Source organism: Acomys russatus, chromosome 2 (assembly GCF_903995435.1).
Source record: "Acomys russatus chromosome 2, mAcoRus1.1, whole genome shotgun sequence".
NCBI lineage: Eukaryota > Metazoa > Chordata > Mammalia > Rodentia > Muridae > Acomys > Acomys russatus.
This window is the reverse complement of record NC_067138.1, coordinates 82,503,802-82,516,827: the sequence shown is the minus strand read 5'-3', so window position 1 is coordinate 82,516,827 and position 13,026 is coordinate 82,503,802.

Genomic DNA, 13,026 nt, shown 5'->3' with positions numbered 1-13,026 from the left:
TAGGCAGATTTGGGCGCAGGGGTCCCGCTCAAACTAAGGCACCAGCCAAGGACAATCGAGGTAGTAAACTTCAAACCCCTACCCAGATCTACCCAATGGACAGAACATTCTCCACAGTTGAGTGGAGAATGGGATATGACTTTCTCACGTACTCTGGTGCCTCATAGTTGACCATGTCCCCTGGATGGGGAGACCTGGTGGCACCCAGAGGAAGGATAACCGGTTACCAAGAGGAGATTTGATACCCTATGAAGTTCAGAATTGAACTTTCAATGTCTATAAAAAATTTTGTAGGTATTTTGATAGGGATTGCATTGAATCTGTAGATTGCTTTTGGTAGGATGGCCATTTTTACTATGTTAATTCTCCCAATCCATGAGCAAAGAAGATCATTCCGTCTTCTCATGTCATCTTCAATCTCTTTCTTCAGAGTTTTGAAATTTTTTCAATCAAGTCCTTCACTTGTTTAGTTAGAATAACTCCTAAATATTTTATGTTGCTTGTGGCTAATGTGAAGGGTGCGGTTTTCCTAATTTCCTCCTCTGCAAGCTTGTCATATGTGTATAGGAAGGCTACAGACTTTTTGAGTTAATTTTATATCCAGGAAATTTGCTGAAGGTGTTTATCAGCTGTAGGAGTTCTCTGGTGGACTTTTGAGGGTCACTTATGTACACTATCATATCATCTGCAAATAGGGATAATTTGACTTCCTCCTTTCCCATTTGCATACCCTTGATCTCCTTTTGTTATCTTATTGCTCTGGCTAGAACTTCGAGTACTATAGTGAAGAGATATGGAGAGAGTCAGCAGCCTTGCCTTGTTCCCGATTTTAGAGGAATTGCCTTGAGTATCTCACAATTTACTTTGATTTTGGCTATTGGCTTGCTGTATATAGCCTTTATTGTGTTGAGGAAAGTGCCTTGTATTCCCGATCTCTCTAAAACTTTAAACATGAATGGGTGTTGGATTTTATCAAATGCTTTCTCTGCATCTAAAGTGATGATCGTGTGTTTTTTTATTTTCACTTTGTTTATATGGTGGATTAAATTGATGGATTTCCATATATTAAACCATCCATGCATGCCTGGAATGAAACCTACTTGGTCATGATGAATAATATCTTTGATGTGTTCTTGTATTCATTTTGCATGTATTTTATTTAGTATTTTTGCATCAATGCTCATAAGAGAAATTGGTCTGAAATTCTCTTTCTTTGTTGAGTCTTTGTGAGGTTTAGGTATCAATGTGACTATGGCCTAATAGAATGAATTTGGTAATGTTCCATCCATTTCTATTTTTTGGAGTAGCTTGAAGAGTATAGGTATTAGCTTGCCCTTGAAGGTCTGGTGGAATTCTGAACTGAAATCATCTGGCCCTGGCTTATTTTGGTTGGAAGACTATCAATGATTGCTTCTATTTCTCTAGGGGAAATGGGACTATTTAGCTTGTTTATCTGTTCTTCACTCAACTTTGGCAAGTGAACTTGATCAAGAAAATTGTCCATTTCCCCTAGATTTTCAAATTTTGTGGCATATATGCCTTCAAAGTAGGCTCTTATGATTCCTTGTATTTCTTCAGTGTTGGTTGTTATGTCTCCCTTTTCATTTCTGATTTTGTTAATTTCAGTACTGTCTCTCTGCCTTTTAGTTATTTTGGCTAATGGTCTGTGTATCTTGTTGATTTTCTCAAAGAACTAGCTCTTGGTTTTGTTGATTATTTGGGCTGTTTTCTTAGTTTCTAATTTGTTAATTTCAGCCCTGAGTTTGATTATTTCCAGATGTCTACTCCTTTTGGGTGTTTCTACTTCTTTTTTTCCTAGGGCTTCCAGTTGTGTCGTTAAGATGCTTATGTGCTATGTTTCCATTTTCTATTTAAAGGCACTTAGTGCTATGAATTTTCCTCTTAGCACTACTTTCAATGTATCCCACAAATTTGGGTATCTTGTTCTTTCATTTTTATTGAATTTCAGAAACTCCTTGATTTCTTTCTTTATTTCTTCCCTGAGCCTTGTGTCATTTAGCAGAGAGTTGTTTAGTTTCCATGTACATGTAGGCTTTTTGTTATATCTGTTGTTGTTCAATTGCAGCCTAAGAGCATGGTGATCTGATAGGATACAAGGTATTATTTCAATCCTCTTGTATCTGCTGAGGCCTGCTTTGTGACCTACAATGTGATCAATTTTGGAGAAGGTTCCATGGGGTGCAGAGAAGAAGGTATATTCTTTCTTGTTTGGGTTTAAGGTTCTATAGATATCTGTTAGATCCATTTGACCCATGGCTTCGGTTAATGATGTTATTTCTCAGCTTAATTTCTGTTTCAATGACTTATCCTTCAGTGAGAGTGGGGTGTTGAAGTCTCCCACTATTATTGTGTGGGGATCAATGTGTGCTTTAAGCTTTTTTAGCAGAACTTTTACAAATGTGGGTGCCCTTGTATTGGGAGCATGGATGTTCAGAATTGTGATGTCATCTTGGTTGATTTTACCTTTGATGAGTATGAAGTGTCCTTCCGCATCCCTTTTGATTAATTTTGGTTGAAAGTCTATTTTGTTCAATATTAAAATGGCTACACCTGCTTGCTTCTTGTGACCATTTGCTTGGAATATTTTTTTCCAACATTTTACCCTGAGGTAATGCCTATCATTGTAGGTGAGGATATGGCCTGGTTCTTTTTATTTTTAACTTTATTTATTTATTCACTTTTCACCTGATTGCAGCCCCCCTTTTCTCCCCTCAGTTCCCACCCTCACACACCCTTCCCTGAGGCAGATGAAGCAGCCCCGATAGGGGAATGGGATCCAAAGCAAAGCATCAGAATCAGGGAGGGCCCACACTCCACTTGTGGGAATCCAGATAAAGACTAAGAGGAATGGGAGGATACAAGGGATGGGATAACAATTGAGATGTAATATGAATAAATTAATAAAATATATTTAAAAAGACTAAGCTGTACAGATGCTGGTTATGTTCTGGGGGCATATGACCAGTCCATGCATATTCATTGATTGGTGGTTCAGTCTTCGTGAAACCCCCATGTGTCCAGGTTCGTTGATTCTGTAGGTCTTCTTGAACCCCTTGACTCCTCCACCTCTTTCAATGATTCCTGCACGTCTTCCATATGACTTCCTGATCTCTGCCTAATATTTTGGCTGTAGTTCTCTGCATCTGTATCCATTAGCTGCAGGGTAAAGCCTCTCAGAGGAGTTATGTGAGGCTCCTGCCTATAAGCACAGGAGAGTAACATTAATAGTGTCAGGGGTTGGTTCTTTCCCATGGGATGTGCCCCAAGTAGGGATAGTCTTTGGTTTGCCATTTCCTCAATCTTCATGCTGTCTTTGTCCTTGCATATCTTATAGGCAGGACAAATTTTGAGTTGAAGATTTTGTGGGTGGATTGGTCCCTGCTGCTTCTGCTGGCCTCCTGGATCTGAGAGGCACTGGGTTGACAGTGTGTTGAAGCTACAGCTGATATCTCTTCATTCTCTGTACCTGAATGCTGGCTGAGGCTCTGGCCTAGCAATTCATCCCCACCCCTAGCAGTTAGTCCTTGGGGGATAATTACTCACCTCTGGCTTGGGCATATGCTGAATTTTCTATACCTGTGTTGTATCATGCACACCTTGTGTAAGCTGCTTTCTGTGATTTTAAACATCCTAGAAGCTCTTTAGCACAGAATTGGGCTTTCTGATAATTATTTTTCTTTCTTTTTTTTTCAGATTGCTTTTTTATTTATACAGGTTTTACAGAATAAAGGCAGACTAATGATTACTCAAGAAGTACAGAATATGTGTTTGAATTTTCATTACATGTTCAGGGTTACAAGTTCAGTCACAATTAGAAAATACAAATAGAACAGATCTTATTTTTATTATCAGCCCGCTAAGTCCGATTTAGAGAATCCAAAGAATGTCTTCTCCAAAGCAAACATGTTTATTAAACAACAGCTTATTTTTAGCTTGGCTTGCAGTTTTAAAGCATTCCCGACAAACAGAAAATATCTGAAGCAGTCTTTATAGAAATAGGAAATACTAATACCTACCTCCCATTACTATATATTTCATCATCTGGCCTATAAAGTAAGGAAGGATTATTTTAGTCAATCTATTTTATTAACTAAGTTAAGCTTAAAGCTGTCTGATAATTTTTTTTCTTTATAAACTCTGGCCCAATGCAAATCCTCACAGTTGTCTTCAACTATCCAAGACAGATCTTTCTCTGCTTTGCCCTTTTCTTACCTCCTTTGAGTTGCTCTCTCACTCTATGATCATTTTTTATGTGCTCGTTTAGACAGTTCGGGTCTGCCAAATCCTGTCAAACTGCATAAAGCTCACATGCCACCACAGGACTCACCAGATCCCCTAAATCCCCATAACAATCTTGAGGTCTCTGCTGACTCAAAGGCTTCATAACTAACCTGTGAACATTGTTCTACCCTGTCCCATGAATAGGGGTTCAAATACAGCATTTCTTACTGCTAGTTCCGATAAAAATACTTTCTTTTTCTCTATTGTTTTTCATTCCTACATATTTATGAGGGTTTTACTATTTTATGATCTCCCATATATGGGACAGTGGGATGAGGGGAAGGGTTTCAATGTAGTTACTCTACTTAGGGAATAATATTCCCCCTTGTAGACGTAGGCTATGAAACAAAAATCTCAGTTGTAGATGAGCGAAAAATTTCCAGAGATCCTCATAATAAAAGAGGTTTTTGCTATTAGGTTTTGGTTGGACGCCATAACTTGATAGGAATATTCTACTGCTAAAGATACCAAACACTTTGCAGCACATGGAGGAAATACTAATGGAGAAGTTTTCTCCTTGCTGGGTAATTTTCATATTACAGGAGGTTCTATGCAGACTGCTGGAGTTGGAGATCCAATAGTCTTACCCAGCTATGAACTCGATGTACTACAATAAAAACAAGTTTAGTAAGACATTGGTGCAACAATGGCATAAATGATATAGTTTAGGGGTTGGACAACAACTTTCTGATTGGATCTGAGGCCTGCCTCACAAAAGAACTCTTGACTGGTACTATAAATATGGCAAAGAACTCATACCTAGGAAGATCATTGGCTCTAGGAGAGATCCTATGACTTTCATTTTGCTAATTGGACATTTTAACTTTTTAATTAAAAAAAGTTTTATTCCACTAATTAATGATGCTGGTAGGTTGGCCATGACCAGATAGCATTGCACTCATGCCCATGCAGGATATACTAGCTGGGCAGAGTGCTCTATTAGACAAAATCATACCATTAAGTTAGGAGGAGGGGTGTGGTCTTAAAGTGGTCTGAGAGGAGTTGGGGTAGGAAAGTGGAATTAGGTATGATCAAAATAATGTATGAAATTCTCAAATAATACATAAAATTATATTCTGAAAAATGATAATGGTCAAAAATCCTTTCTGTCATCAAAATGTATTGGTCTATGAAGTGATCATTTAAAGATTTTAACATAAATTCTCAAATGGATCTTACATGTTTTATAAGTATTCAAAGCTTAACACACTCATTAGATTAAAATAAAACATCTTGGTAATTACACAGTATACATTCTCATTGGTCTCATAACACCATTACAGCAAGCCTTGAGGTAAGGATATGGAGGGCTTGGTAGACAGGCATTTCCTGATTGACATGTTCATGCAGAGTCAAACAGTCTGGCTCAAAGTAGTAAAGACAGACACAAAATGAAGGCAGATATTCAAGGCCTTAGCTATTTGGGCCCAAGTGAGGAGGACATGCTTATCAGAAAAAGCAGACTCTGTCAGACTGCCTTGTATCCACATCCTCCAAAAGAGTGGAATTCCAGGCCATGTTAGGGCACAGCATTTTGTGATCTGTAGTTTTCAAACCCCCCCCCCATTTCTTTCTTTTATTCTATTAGTTTTTGTTTTGATTTTTTTCTTTATTTGTTTTTTCACTTTACTTTCTGGTCATAGTGCCTTCCCTCCTTTCCTCCCATCCCCCTGTTTCCTTTCCCTCTCCCCTATTCCACAGAAAAGGGAAGTCTGCTTCCCTTTCAGCTTAGCTCATCAAGTTGCATCAGGATTGAGTATTTCTTATTCACTTGTGGCCTGGCAAATCATTCCCATCAGGAGGAAGTGATAAAAAAAAGCTGGAAACAAATTCCATGTCAGAGACAGCCCCCTCTCCCATAACTAGAGGACCCACATAAGGCCTGAGCTACATCTTTGTAGGGGCCTAGGTCCAGCCCATGCAAGATTCTTTGTTGTTGTTTTAATCTCAGAAAGCCCCTCTGGGCCCTAATTAGTTGGCTCTGTTAGTCTTCTTGTAGAGCTCCTGTCTCCTCCAGGTCCTTTTGTCTTCTGTCCACTTTTCCACAAGACTCCCTACACATTGTCCAATCTTTAGCTATGAGTTTTAGCATCTGTATCAAAGTGCTGCTGGGTAGAGACTGTCAGAGGAGAACCCTGCTGGGCTGTTGTCTACAAGCAGAGAAGAGCATCATTAATAGTGTCAGAAGTTGGCTATCTCCTATGGGGTGGGTCTTTGTTTGTGCCAGGTATTGGCTGGACACTCTCACAATCTCTGCTCTTTCTTTATCCCTGCACATCTTGTAGGCAGGGTAAATTTTGGATCGGAGTTTCTGTTTGTGGGATGGTGTTCTCCTTCTAGTAGGAGTCTTGTCTATTTCGGGTGAGTCCTCTTAAGTCTCTATGGCCCCTGCTACAATGAGTCTCTGCTAGAGTGCCCCCTCCCCCACTCTATTCTGCCAGGGGCCTACATGAGTTAGGTCTCCAGCCTATCACAGAGATGACCCATCTATAGTTTTTCTTTTCTCTGTAGGCCTTCAGTCCTCCCTCTCCTGTTTTCTCCAGGTCAGATCTCCACTTTCATATCTCTCTGTGCTCCTTCTCCTACCTTTTTCCCTCTCTTCAACCACTACCTCTGTCTATTCTATTTCCCCTTCTGAGTAAGATTCAAGGATCCTCCCTTGGATTCTTCTTGTTACTTATCTTTTTTTTGAGTCTGTTCATTGTAGTATGCTAATCCTGTACTATATGGCTAAAATCCACTTATAAATGAGGACATACCACATGTGTCTTTCTGTGTCTGGGTAACCTCACTCAGGGTGATTTTTTTTTGTGTGCATGATGATAAATATGCATCTATATGCATCTTTCTACATGTAGACATCCAGTTAGACCAGCCTCATTTGTTGAAGACACTGTCTTTTTTCCACTGCATGGTTTTGGCTCCTTTGTCAAAAATCAAGTGCCTGTAGATGTGTGGGTTTATTTCTGGGTGTTAAATTTGATTCCATTGATCAACCAGTCTATTTATATGCCAGTAACACACAATTTTTATTACTGTTGCTCTGTAGTATATCTTGAAGTTAAGCATAGAGATACATCTAGAAGTTTTATTATTGTAAAGGATTGTTTTAGGCATTCTGTGATTTTTGTTTGTTTCTTTTTCCATATGAAATTTAGAGTTTAGTACTGTTCTCTCCTTCTTCTTCTTCTTCTTCTTCTTCTTCTTCTTCTTCTTCTTCTTTTTCTTCTTCTTCTTCTTCTTCTTCTTCTTTTTCTTCTTCTTCTTCTTCTTCTTCTTCTTCTTCTTCTTCTTCTTCTTCTTCTTTTTCTTCTTCTTCCTCCTCCTCCTTCTCCTCCTCCTCTTCTTCTTCTTGTCATCATCATTGCTGTCATCATCATCATTTATTCAAATTACATGTCAATTGTAATCCCCTTGCTCTTATCTTCCTGTTCTCACCCTCCCTCCCTTTTTCACTCTATTCCCCTCCCCTAGACCTCTGACAGGTGTGGTCCTACTACCTCACCATCTGACCAGAGCATATCAGTTTTCATCTGAATAGCCTGCGTCCCCTTCCTCTGTGTTCCCAAAGGGCCTTTCCACCAAGGGGCACCAGAATTCCTGTCAAACGTAGTTCCTCACTCTCCTTCCTGCCTTACCCATTTGGAAAATGAGGCATCCATTGCCTACATCTGAACAGGGAATCTAAGTCAGCTGATTGAAGTGTCCTTGGTTGGTGTATCAGTTTGTTGAGGCCCCTCTGGGTCCAGATCCACCAGCCTTCATAGTTTCCTTGTGGTGCTCCTGACAACTGCTCCCTGCTCCACCCTTCCATCCCATATGTCTTCCATACAACTTGCAGCTCTTCACCCAGAGTCGAGCTGTAAGTCCCAGTGTCTGTCCTGATCCCTCACTGGGTGGAGTCTCTCAGAAGACATCTATGTTGGGCTAATATCCACTTATAAGTGAGTATATACCATGCATGTCTTTCTGGGTCTGGGTTACCTCACTCAGGGTGATTGTTTCTGGTTCCATCCATCTGCTTGCAATTTTCAAGATTTCCTTGTTCTTGATAGCTGAATAGTATTCCATTGTGTAGATTACCATAGTTTCTTTATCCATTCTTCAGTTGAGGCATATCTGAGTTGTTTCCAGTTTCTGTTTATTACAAATAATACTGCCATTAACATAGTTTAGCAAATGTCCTTGCATGGTAAAGCATTTTTTGGGTATATGCACAGAAGTGGTGTTCCTGAGTCTTGAGGTAGACCTTTTCCTGATTTTCTGAGAAAGTGCTTGTACATTTTTCCTCTCCCACCAGCAATGGAGCAGTGTTCCCCTTTCTTATTCTCGCCAGCATGTGCTGTCACTTGAGTTTTTTTTACCTTAGCCATACTGGTAGGTATAAGATGGAATCTCAGAATCTTTTTGATATGCATTTCCCTCATGACTAGGGACAACGAACATTTCTCTAAGTGTTTCTCAACCACTCAATATTCCTCTGTTGAGAATTCTCTGTTTAGTTAGTTTTAAAAATCAAGTTAATTGTTTTGGTGGTGTTTAATTTCTTGAGTTTTTAATATACTTTGGATATTAGCCCTTTTTTTACTGTAGTGTTGGTAAATATCTTTTCCCAGTCTGTAGGCTGTCAATTTTGTTCTCTTCACAGTGTCCATTGCCTTATACAAGCTTTTCAGTTTTGTAAGATCCAATTTATTAAATTGTTGTCTTTAGAGCCTAAGCTGTTGGTGTTCTGTTCAGGAAGTTGTCTCCTGTGTCAATGAGTTCAAGGCACTTGCCCTCTTTTTCTTCTTACAGATTTAGTGTGTCTGGTTTTATGGTGATGTCTTTAATCCACTTGGACTTGATTTTTGTTCAGGGTGATAAATATGGGTCTATTTGCATTTTTTACATGTAGCCATCCAGTTAGACCATCATCATTTGTTGAAGATGCTATCTTTTTTCATTGTATGTATCTGGCTTCTTTGCCAAAAATCAAGTATCCATAAATGTGTAAGTTTTATTCTGGGTCTTCAAATCAATACCACTGTTCAAGCATCCTATTTCTCTTCTAGTGTCATGATGTTTTTATTACTGTCGCTCAATAGTACAGCTTCAGATCAGTGATTTAGATTCCTCCAGAATTGTTTAAACTATTCTGTGTTTTTGTTTTTGCATATGAAATTGAGAATTGATCTTTCAAGGCCTGCAAATAATTGTTTAGGAATTTTGGTGGGAACTGCATTGAATCTGCAGATTACTTTTGGTAAGATGGCTATCTTTATTATGTTAATTCTACCAATCCATGAGCATGGGAGATCTTTCCATTTTCTGACATCTTCTCCAGTTTCTTTCTTCAGAGACTTGAAGTTCTTGTCATATAGGTCTTTCACTTGCTTGGCTAGAATTACACCAAGATACTTTTTGCTTTTTGTGGCTATTGTGAAGGGTGTTGTTACCCTACTTTCTTTCTCCGCCCATTTGTCATTTGTATACAGGAGTGACACTGCTTTTTTTTTTTTTTTAAATTAATCTTGTACCAAGCCACTTTCCTGAAGGTGTTTATCAGTTGTAGGAGATTTCTGGTGGAATTTTTGGTTCCCTTATGTGTGCTGTTATATCATATCATCTGTAAATAGTGATAGTATGATTCTTTCCTTTCCGATTTGCATTTCTTTGATCTCCTTTAGTTGTCTTATTGCTCTAGCTAGAACTTCTCATACAATATTGAATATACATGAAGAGTGTTGTGTGTAGTTGACCTCTTTTGGTTGGAGTTTTTCTTCTAGTATCTCCTGGAAGACTCGGTTTGTGCATAGATATTGTTTAAATTTGTTTTTTGACATAGAATATCTTGTTTTCTCCCTCTATATTGATTGAAAGCTTTGCTGTTTATAGTTGTCTGGGCTGGTATCTGTGTTCTCTTAGTGTCTGTGTGACATATGCCCTGGGCCTTCTGACTTTCATAGTCTCTGCTGAGAAGTCAGAAGTGATTCTGATGGTTCTGATTTTGTAAGTTTCTTGGCCTTTCCCCCTGTTTTCCATTTAATATTTTCTTTGACTTATGTATGAATTTCTTCTATTGTATCTTCTGTGCCTGCGATTCCTCCAGCTCTTGTATTCTGTTGGTGATCCTTACCTTTGTGGTTCTGTTCTCTCTTTAAGTTTTCCATCTCCAGGAGTTTTCCAGTTTGTGCTTTCCTTATTGATTTTATTTCCATTTCCTTGTTTGAGCCATTTTATTCCTTTCCTTCACCTATTTACTCGTATTATCCTGTATGTCTCTGATGACTTCTGTTTGTTTGTATTTTCCTGTATTTTTTGAGGTTATTCATTTTCCTTTTTATGTATCTCTAACATCTTCTTAAGCATAAATTTAAGGTTATTTTTCTGTGTTTTCGATGCATTGGAATATCCTGTGTTTTTGTTTGATTCTGGTAAAACTATATTGGCTTGGTTTTTGTTGATTATGTTTTTTCACTGGCCTTTAGTCTTCTGGTTGTCCATGGTGTCGGCTGTTTATTCCTGGAATCTGCTTGGTTTCTCCGGCCTTTTTGATCCAGTAAGTTCTTGCTGGTCTTCTCAAGATAGACAGCTTATAGAGCTGAACCAAAGACAGAATCTGCATGCTCTGGAGTCCAGAATCCTATTCAGGATGGCTAGAGACATGAATGGGTGAGTTTCAGAGTTAACTGCTCAGCAGGTTTCTAGAAAATGAGATGCTATGCTCCCAGCACTCAAACTCAGCTGGGTTCTGCTATCTTAGTCCTGGGACTCTGTATGCTCCTACTGCCTAGTTGGTCTCCTTCGGGGACCCAGCGGCACCATAGATTGGAGTTTGGGATGCTGTCTTGTTGCCCTTGGAGAAGTCGAAGGAATACCAGGTCTGGTTGCTGGATTGGAGTGCCCCTAAAATTGTGGGCCAGTGCTCAAGAAGGCAGAAAGCGCCAAGTGGTTGCTGCGAGTTCTGACTGTGCAATTCCTGGACACAGGGGACAGCTGCTCAATCCAGGACTTTGTATATTTCTACTGCCTAGTTGGTCTCCACTAGGGGAACCAGTGGAACCCTAGATTGGAGGTTGGGGTGCTGTCTCCGATATCCTGGCACTGCACTCAGGGTGGAAGGAATCCAAGGTCTTGTTGCTGGATTGGATAGCCCCTGGAACTGGGGTCCTGCACTCAACTAGGCAGAAAGCACCAAACGGGCAGAAAGCATAAGGTGGTCAGAAAGCACCAGGTGGGAGCTGCCATCCCATACCATGTTCATCTCTTACACCTGGGAGACAGCTTTGAAACATGTGTCCCCAGGTCCCCAGATGTCCACTTCAGTTAGGCAAACATAGATGTCAGTGTTTTGGAGAGCGCTGCCAGGTTACTCATTGAACCTGTAGTCTCTGACCTTCTGCCACTCAGATAAGGTGCTCCCTGGCCACAGCCATCTTGGAAGTCCCCCCATTTTTCTATTTCTGTTTGACAAGTTACTGAATTTACTCTAAACTTTTTGTTTTTCAATTTAATTGCATAAAAGAGTATTCATTTGGCTCAGTTTTGATTAGATGACCATCCCTAAAGTAACCACTTAAATATAGTCTTGTATTGTTTGAAAATGGTTTCCAAGACTCTATGAGTACTTTAGTCAGTAGTAGGCATTGTAGCTAGAGCTTCTACTACTGTGGAAAAAACACTGTAATCAAAAGAAATTTGGGGGAAGAAACTATTTTATCTTAGAGCTTGTAGTCTATCATCCAGAAAAGTCAGGTCAGCACTCAAGGTAGAAACATGGAGGGAAGAACCGATGCAGAGCTCATGGAGGACTACTGCCTAGTGGAATACTCCTTCATGGCTTGATCTGCCTGCTTTCTTACAGCACCAGGACCAACAGCCCACAAGGAGCACCACATCCAATGGAATGGGCCTTCCCAAATCAATCATCACTCAAGAAAATGCATCACAGGATTCTCACAGCTGAATCTAGTGTGGACAATTTCTCAGTTGAGTTTCCCTTTCCCAAAATGACTCTAACTTGTGTCTAGTTGACATGAAATTACCCAGTGCAGTTTTGATGGTGAATTGACTGGGCAGAGTCTTTCAAAAATTCCCTATAACCAGTAGTCATTTCAACTGTAGTGTAAATAAATCTCTTCAGAATTGCTTACATCAGTTAGTCTTCTCTGATTCCTTTTATGGTGTAACCACTGTAGACAATCTCCAGAAAATAATCCAGTGCATGTATGAAGAAGTTTTCTGGTAGAGAGACAGAGAGAAATGTTACCTAAGACATCCAGATTATCATAGATATTCATTATCACTCCTGACACTCATCTTTGAAACATAAACTGATTTACTCCAAAAGCAAAGAGAAAAACTGCAAGTGTCTTTAAGCTACTTGTTTTGACTATGTGTTATTTACATGAAAGTCTGCAATTACTGAAAAGTATTCACTGCCTCCAAGATACAGGCAAGAGACCGATCAGCAGAAACTGAGAGTAGCAGAGATGAAGCAGTCCTTGAAGTGTGGGCCTCTCCTCATCTGTGATGATGAATAGAAAACATTGCCTTTTCTCAACTATAGATACTTTATTTTTCAGCACTGAGTCTCTGCTTCACGAGAAAGGCCAGGTGTCAGAGATGCTTGTTTACTGCTCTAAAGCAGTGCCATTTATAGCATGAAAGCCCCATCAATCAAGAACTTTCACCTCGAGGCAGTAATATAGATTAAATACTCTGAAAGTCCCTCTATTATAA